The sequence below is a fragment of the Bombus huntii genome, unplaced genomic scaffold, assembly GCF_024542735.1.
Source record: "Bombus huntii isolate Logan2020A unplaced genomic scaffold, iyBomHunt1.1 ctg00000064.1, whole genome shotgun sequence".
In the NCBI taxonomy this organism is placed as follows: Eukaryota; Metazoa; Arthropoda; class Insecta; order Hymenoptera; family Apidae; genus Bombus; species Bombus huntii.
The window spans coordinates 425,479-434,821 of NW_026099324.1; positions in this window are offsets into that span (position 1 = coordinate 425,479).

The window sequence follows — 9,343 nt, forward strand, 5'->3', positions numbered from 1 at the left end:
ACTGTCTAATTTCCATTCGACATTGATTCAGGATACACATTACTCTTTTTTACATAATACCAGTTTTGTCATTTTTAATTAACAAATACCTCCAAAGGTTGAAGTTTCTAAAATTATCCATTAAATTCTGACAATAAAATAAAAATCCAAATTCTTCCTAAAAAGCTAGTGATCTTTAGTTAAGAGTTCGATTTTTCACATTTTTCAAGGTAAATTAAAAAAATTGTTTAACAGAGGAGGTACAAAATAAATGTATACAAACCTTTTTTCAGACGACATGGGCGGACTTCGTGTTTGCAGCGGCCCTTGAAAATTTCGAGTATATATTTGGGGCATCAGCTTTGGATAAATATCCAGCTCTTCGAGCATTGAAGAGAAGGATTCATAGAATACCGGCTATTTCTGATTGGCTGATTAGGCGCCCATACACAAACAGCTAAAAAGCTAAAAACGTGTGGAAAAAAGATGACCAGTACACCACTACATATATGTAGTATCGTGGACGAAAGGTCTAAGAAATATCGGGCGAACTATGAACAATGTCGCGAGAGCCGAGGCGTCGTCGGGCCCATCAATGTGTCATCGGTCTTTTCAAGTGCATAGTTTCGTGGAAAAGACCTACGTGACCCTGGCCACGAGCGCCTGCAGAAGACGTGTGCGGTGGGCCTAGGAAAAAGACAACAGAATGCGGCAACGGCCAGAGCGTTAGTCGAAAAGCAGAGAGTGCGAGTCGAGAAGCAGAGTGCGAGCTGAGCGGAGACAGAGGTTGCGAGTGGCGTTGCCGAGAGAGTGTGGATTGCGCTGTTTTCTGTACGTTTGGCGTGAATAGTTCAGGTTGAACAACAATCGTCTTTTTCTGTCTGATTAACATCTCTATTGTCCACTCTTTGTAAACACATTATATCACGATATTACAGGTATTTCTGATATCAATTACTCGTTATACTCGTTATGATTTGTATCCAATTTTCGTTTCATTATTTCCTCGTTATGTACAGTTTGTTTATAATTACTATGCATATCTACAGATTATCGTCTGTAATTGCTTGATATTGATTTCAAATTTTTATCGAAGTACAGTCATTCTTTATTTAATTTTGTAAATATTTATTATTTTGTAAATAAATAATTATTTTGTAAATATTTTAATCCAACTCAGAAGAAAAATATTCTGTTCTGATGCTGCACGATGAATAAATTATTTCAGCAACTCTAGTGCGTTTTGTTATTTAACAAAATCCAAAAGGTGCACACGCCAAGATCATGGAAAGATACATCGTCGTTGATCGTTCTTATAAAATTTGCGTGCATGATAGCGCCGATAACGTTGCGACATGACAACGCAACATGCCCGGGGATTCGTCTACATGTCGTACGTACACACATAGGACGACAACATTTGCATTCGTAATCGCAGCTATAAACGGTGCTTCACACATATCGCAAACTTCCTTATCAGCTTCTCTGAATAAAATCGAAGAGAAGATTTGATGATTCACGATAAATATAAAGTTTAAGTCGGAAGCTTGTCGTTGAAGAATTGAAACACGTAAAATACTGCTGTTTAATTTCGATATCATTTCTTTTTAATTATTGCTGCCTCGACTATTTGGACAAGCTACAGATCATTAAGAAATAGACTTATACCGCTTCCAAAATAATTATGATTACGCGATTATGCTATTCCATTTATTAACGATGTTTCAATTGATTCAAACGAACGAATATTCTAAGAGTGAAATTATAATTCGTTTATATTAAAAGTTTTACGTTAAAGTACACGTAAGTCTCTCGTTTTATCAATTTTTGTCGAAAAATATACTTACATCACTTTTAAAATAAACGCTTCAGTTAAAAGTGGAAAGAATTCTGTTAAATACGAAGATACGTGTAACTGAGGAAATTTTGTCGAAGTAAAATGTGCATATCTGTTAAAATGAATAATACTTTGATATTTTTGAAGTTACAATAATATACGAAAAGATTCCTAAAATCAAATAAAACAACAACTTTGGTGTGATGTTATTAAATCGAACACCGCGGGTATAAAGATAAGATTAGTTTTATGGATTTTATATAATATAAGCGTATTAATATTTTCAAAATATCCAAAAGTATGGCAAGAACACGTATTCAATTCCAAAATCAAATAATTTCTATCGTGTATAATGAAAAAAAAAGAAAAAAAACAAAAATTGTGGCTTATTACAGTCTTGCTGTACAGTATTCAATTTTAAAACTGCTCCGTAAAAAATATAAAACGTAATTTATCCTGCTTTTTCCCTATAATTTTCATAGGTAATATTCGTGGAAATCAGAAACTGGTTAGACATCGCGATGATGCATAAATTAACGATCCATGATATGAAAGATTGATTTTAGATAGAGAAGTTATTAAGAGAACATGTTGCTTGCCAGCTAGGAGGAGCACCTCGAGGAAAAGCGATAATATTTAAAATTAGATTAAATTCAATTAATGTTTAATGATCTTCGAGTAAATAAAATATAGTTCAGGCGAATTTTCCGACGTTAAAATGTATGTTTGATGTTGATTGCGGAAGATAAAGTTTTATTGTCTAATAGCTGTTTGGAAAGCAATTATGCCTGCAAAACACGAAATTACTATTTCGTGTAGACGATTGCACAATTTGCCATTCCTGCAAATTATTTCATCATGTGTATTAATTTCTATTTCGGGATCTCTTTCTTCGAAGGTTTTTATAAATGCAAGAGCGAAACTCGATGATTTTTAAGAAAAAAAAACAGCTTATATCAACGTTATCAACAGTATAATCTAATATTAATAATTTTCATAATTCAATATTCAATATTTAATATTGTTCTCTCTCTGTCAGCTCTTAGATACATTTCCAGATACGTCACAAACATTAGCGATATAATTTAATGAAATTTCAAAATATCTTCAATAGTACAGATAATATATTCGTAAAAAAAATTCGAATACTTTTTTGTAAGTCTGTTTTTGTGTGTAGGCCTATTCGTTTATAATTTAGATTAAAATTTCAAATTAATTATAATTCTCTATGTGTGATATATTTTATTGTAGTTTCGTCTCTAACGTGTTTGAGATCATTTCTCAAATATCAATATCGATCAAAGCAAAGACGAATACGAAGACGAGATTGAATTGCAAGACACAAATTTGGGATAGCAATATCATTGAGATTAATGAGAGAATAATGTGTGGTAACAGCTTAAGCGCTACACAATAAAGGACTACGATGAAGCTACAGCAGCATGCGTCTGTGGAAAAAGAGCGAAAGATAGCACGTGCACATAAGTTTTGCAATTTTGAATCGATTTCTTCTGAAACGCGGCGGCCTTCGGCCGCGTGAATTAATTTATGAATAAAGGAAACAAGATATCTGGAAGTGCGTAAAGCGTTACTACATTCCCACGGATGAATGCAACATGCTTGTAACACGTGTTTGTATTCCGTATGTTTAAATACCATTCGGCGTTCGTTTTTAAAGAGTAGAAAATCAAACAATCGTATAATGGAAAAGGCGATACCATAAGCGAAGCTCATTCGAATTTATTTCTTCGATTGTAAAGTCGTGACGTACCTTTGCATATTGTTCTTTCATTTTGGATAATAAAAATGTCTGTTGGAAGTATGCAAATGTGTCGACGTTACCTAAAAGTTAATGAAAAGTCGAGGAATTAAATTAAAGTCAAAAATTCAAAAGATCGACAAGTCACGAATATAAAAGAAAAAGATCGAAAAATTACACAAATTTCTGGATATACGTTGATCAACTCCGTACATCGAAAAGCAGAGAAACGCGAGTGACGATATTGTAACATTTTCTGTAATCTATCTTGGAACTTGCAGCTTCTTCTTTTTACGATAAATACACGTTTCTTCTTTTTTTTTTCTTTGAGAAGTTTAGCTCTAAATATTTAGTTAAGCAAGAACAAAAAATCCAGTTTAGTAGATCTGTTTTAAACAAGAAAGAAATTAAAGAAGTAAATAAGAATTGAAGAAGTAAATAAGAATTGAAGAAGTAAAATAAGAATTGAAGAAGTAAATAAGAATTGAAGAAGTAAATAAGAATTGAAGAAGTAAATAAGAATTGAAGAAGTAAATAAGAATTGAAGAAGTAAACAAAGAAATCCAAGGAATCGAGAAAATTTTAAAGCTAAATATAAATCATTCTCTCCATGTAGCTTTAAATTTTTCTACTTTCTATTTTAAACTGAGACGAATAATCAATGAATTCACGTTCTAAGCTCCGTAACAAAATTCCAGAGCTGGTGTCCTAGTTCTGGATCTAGTAGTGAGCTTGATCGAAATTCGAGAAGCTGTGAATTTTGTAATAGAAGCTCGCCCATAGTAAACTCCTATTCTTTTGTCTTGAAACTCGATACGACTTGAAATATTCGGTTTTCCCATCCCTGTAAATGGAATTTCGTTACATGCGAACCATCGATCGTGGTTAGACACAACGAGCCGAAACGATTTTTGCGTGCTGTCACATTCGGTTTTATTCATCGGAAAGCTGATGACCTTGAAAGCAATGGACGCCCAGGGAAAGTCCGTGGTTCCCAGCGAATCGAAGAGCAACTCGCAGGCAAGCAGCGACCGAAGAAGGTCGGCCAAGTGATTACCAGAAGCCACGAAGACGAGTTTGAAACCGGTTCATGGAAGAACGAATGAAGATGGAAGAGTGGCGAAAACATGAGACTAGATAAGCCGTGTGTACGACCGATGAAAGAAATTCAGGTAAAATTTCATTGGCAAACCGCAACTATCCTTGATACGAACTTTCCCTTGCCGAATTATCGATTTATTTGTCATTCTTACGTTCTTCCTGTTATGTCATTTCATTTTATTTTATTTTATTTTATTTGTAATTCTTAAATCAAATTCTTCAAATTTATATTCTTTACTATTTCTAGACTCTAGTAAACATCGTTTATCCTTGCATAGTCGTATTTTGGAAATTTGTATTTTATTGATATCGTTGCATTTTGAAAATTGTTGCTCTATTAGCATCGTTATATTTTATCTATAGATTAGAAGTTGTTAATTGTCCATTTTCATGAGCAATTAGAAAGATAATAACTTTGTAAAATGTTTTATATTTTTACGAATTCCTTGTGTTTGAGAACTCGATTTTACTTTGCGTGTCTCATTTTATGAGTTTAGTTTATTTACGAAAATATCTATTTTTCTCTTGTCCAATAAGTGTCAATTACAATGATCGATGTTACGCGGAACTTCCTAAACCTTGCACCACTATCAAACCAATGTTTCAAAGTCCAACTTTCGTCCCAAGTTGTGGCAGAATTTTTATTTACCAAGGCCCATTAATGTCGAAATGAGTAGAAAGGTTGGATCTATTGTGGAGTTCAATTCGGAGTACCTTGAAATTTTTAAGGCACTTGCGTTTAATAAAAGCGAATCGTTTTATTTGACATCTGAGTTAGCGAATTTAGGTGTTAACGTTTTGTGAGAGCAACTATATAGCGTCGAGGGTTCGATAACCAACACGGTAAATACGAAAAATGAAATTTTGACTATTAGTTGAATCAGAATTTTAAAAGGAAATAGCTATCATTTTACATATCAATTATAAAATTATTTAAATATTTAGAACTCTCAGATTAATTTTTTACAATTACCACGAATTACCGATAGCTATGAAGCTATGCTTTCTCATTGCGTGATATGAGACATAATTTTATTGGAAAGGCGGAATCGACTTGACTTTAGGTTTAAAAAGCAACATTAAATTAACATTCGTTCGTGTATAAATTAAAGGTGTTCTCAATAATTCGATGTTTCAACTTGAACACACAGAACTTACTCATTGTCAGTTTTAGGTATGTTCAGTTTTCAGCGATTTTTCTGGCAACACCATTATCTATCCATTTTCTTTATGTCTTCAGGCAACACTGTTATTTATCTATCTTTTATGTCTACAAAAATTGCAGTCTCTTCACATTTTCGAAATACTTCATCTCTTTTTTTATCGCATTTCCGTTATTTCTGAACATAAATCCTTCTTTTCGTCGTCGTGTTACGCGACACGCTATAATATCGCACGATAATATCGCCGACCAATTTTTGTTACAGATTAATAGTAGCATATCGTAAAGTATCTGCTATTTTCTGTTACGAGAAAGCGCGATGCAATTAGAAATTTTACAATTTTTTTAATATTCCAGAAAGTCCTAATATAAACGATATCTTGACAAATTCCTTGATTTGTTTTTTTTTGTAGATAATAATACATTCTAGATAAAGCTTACTAAAAAAAATTATTTAAAATTATTTAATTTCATAAAACATTACTCACGTGTAAAAATCTGCGACAAATTTTCGAAACATGGACATCATTCGGTAATCTTCCGTGGATAGATGTTTCCATAGATCAGAATCTTAATGCAGACATCATGCAAAGAAATAAACACACATGTGTAAACTACATACATAAACATGTGTAAACTACAAGAGAGTTCTGGCTAATGACAAGGAAAATTGAACTTTCTAGGAAAAATAAGATATTTGCTTTACGTATGTAAGCGTAAAGTATGTTATTAATAAATTATAGCCTAAGTAGCGATCATTCTTTCCCAGTTGACTTTAGAGGAAAATAATGTTATTACCTGCCATTTACACTCTTCTATAAACGGATAAATGGTATGGATAATGTTTTCTACTTAAAATTCTAATTTTTTGTTACGCCTTGGAATAACCCAACGAAAATACGTAAGACCTTTTCCGTTACATTTCTCGGCAATTAAGGAATTTTAGATAAGTCAACTATAAGAACTGAAATGTTATTTCTGGAGTAATTTGAAACAGCGCGTAAATAGAATTGACTGTAATTTGAAAAAAACAAAATTTCAACCGGTTAACGCCTAAAAATAGAGAAATTAGTGGCTATGAACATGGCCGAAAGAACAATGTTGAGAAAGTTAAACGCGAATAACTAACTATATAGTTATACGAATAATATGACCAACTAACGAAGAATTAATAGATGCAGCATCAACGAAGAGGATGAGACTATACAGACATCTATTAAAAAAAGGGGTAATTTCATGCTTGAAGATTAACGAGAGAACAATGTTGGAGAAATTAAAAACGAACGACGTGTAAAATCAGAAGAATTAAAAGATCAATGAGAAGTAGAATGCATCGGAGAAGATCAAACGATACAGCGTTAATATTATCCCGAAGCACGAATAAAAGAACGGTATTAAAATTGTCTGGAGTTCCAATTTCAAACAAGATCTCGGATTATCTGCAGGAAATCAAGCACAATGCAATTACTTTGCTTATCGGTTGAGAAATTTCTGTATCGCGTCATTCGCCCTTCTCTTGTGACGCAAATCGTGGTATTACGCATGATTGCTAATAAAATAAAAATCAGAAAGAAAGACAGCAAGCAAAAATGTAACGATGACGGTGATTATCAGCGCGATAGATCATTCGTTCTACTTCCTGATGTCCTTCTCTACACGATGATAGGCTCGATTTCTATATTTAAAGAAACGCATAGACGTAAGCAGAAGAATACCATATTAGTAAACTGGAAGCTGTAGCAGCCTTTAGAATGGCCAGAAAAGAAGGAAATATACGAGGGACACCGTTCAGTTCCTATGTTGCGGTTTCGTAATCTGTCGTTAATGTTAGAGATAATGTTTATGCTGGTCGTTATCGAATTGTCCGCTTTTGAAACAGACATGACCGTCACTACGAAACAGATATTCCGATTGGCTTGCATAATATGTGTCAGCTCTTACAGCTGCGCGTAATATTTGCTTCTCAGCGTGTCCTTCTTCCTTCGAGTTTCGTATCCATCTGATTTCTCCCGCCGCTTCTATATTTTCTCCTGTTTTTTGGTCATTCGTTCTTCATTTACACGTAGTATTATTCGATCGGTTCTACGACATCTTTCCATTCTTTTCAATCTTTCTTGTTCGTAGTATTTTACGATATCGAGTTTGCTTATTTGGGAAATATAAAATATCTTGACTTTCGTAAATCGATAATTTACAATTTCTCTTTGGTTCGCGAGCTCACGCTAAAAACTGTGACTTGAGAGAAATTGTAAATTAATAGAAAAATGGTAACTTTCCCTCTTTCGAAGTAACTTTATAATTTTCTTCTCTTTGTTCGTCTTTCTGAATTGTTAAATTTCAAGGTATTAGCGATTTCCTTGACTCGAAAAATATTGACAAATTTTCATAGAATTATTTCAACGTCGTGTTCTCCAGGATGAAGCGAAGAAACGTGCAATCTCGAAGGAATTTTCGTCCGTGTAAATAATGACGGAAGTGCTTGACGGCGTTTACAACTGCTAACGTTTCCAATTCGTAGGAATGATACCTAGATTCCGCAGGGCTAGTCCTTTTGCTGTAATACTCCACTACTCGACTTTTTCCTTCGACCCTGTGCATTAGGATGGCTCCATATCCTTCCGAGCTAGCGTCCGTATGTAATTCTATGGGGTAATTGGGACCAAATATCATTAGCACCGGCGCGTCAGTCAGAACGGAAATTACCTTTTGTCTTATCTGTTCGTGCCTATCCGTCCAAGGTATATTCTTGTTACTCGAGGTAAGTGCGTACAGGGGTTTCATTACTTGTGAAAATTTGGGAATAAAGCTTCGGAAATAAGAGGCCAAACCTATGAATTGCCTAAGTTGTGTGACGGTCGACGGTGCAGGTAGAGAACTCAAGGCTTGTATTTTACCCGGGTTTGGGCGGACTTCTCCGTTACGAATTACGTATCCCAAGTAGAGTACCGATGTCTTTAAAAAGGAGCATTTCGAAAAGTTAAAGGAGAATCCGGCTTTCACGAGGGTATCTAATACGGTGCTCACCCTTTCTAGAGCTTGGTCTACTGAGTCGGCAATAATTAGGACGTCGTCCAAGTAAACAACAACGAACGAATACGCGAGGTCGCCTAAGGCGTTGAGAATGGCCCTCTGGAAAACGGATGGTGCATTTTTCAATCCGAACGGCATAGTCACGTACTCGTATTGCCCGTCGGGTGTAACGAACGCCGTATATTCCGTCGAATTAGGATGAATGGGAATTTGGTGGAATCCGCTGGCCATATCCAGGCTAATGAAGTATCTTGCCTTCTGCAATCTCGCGATTTGATCCGCGATGAGGGGTAGGGGATACCGGTCCGCGACCGTATTTTTATTTAATGCCCGAAAATCTACGCACAGTCTATCTGAGCCGTCTTTCTTCTTTACAAGTAAGATAGGGCTCGCGAACGGTGAGTTGCTCGGCCTCACGATTTTTGCTCTAATTAACTCGTCTATTCTCTCACGCACTATCCTACGCTCTTCTTCG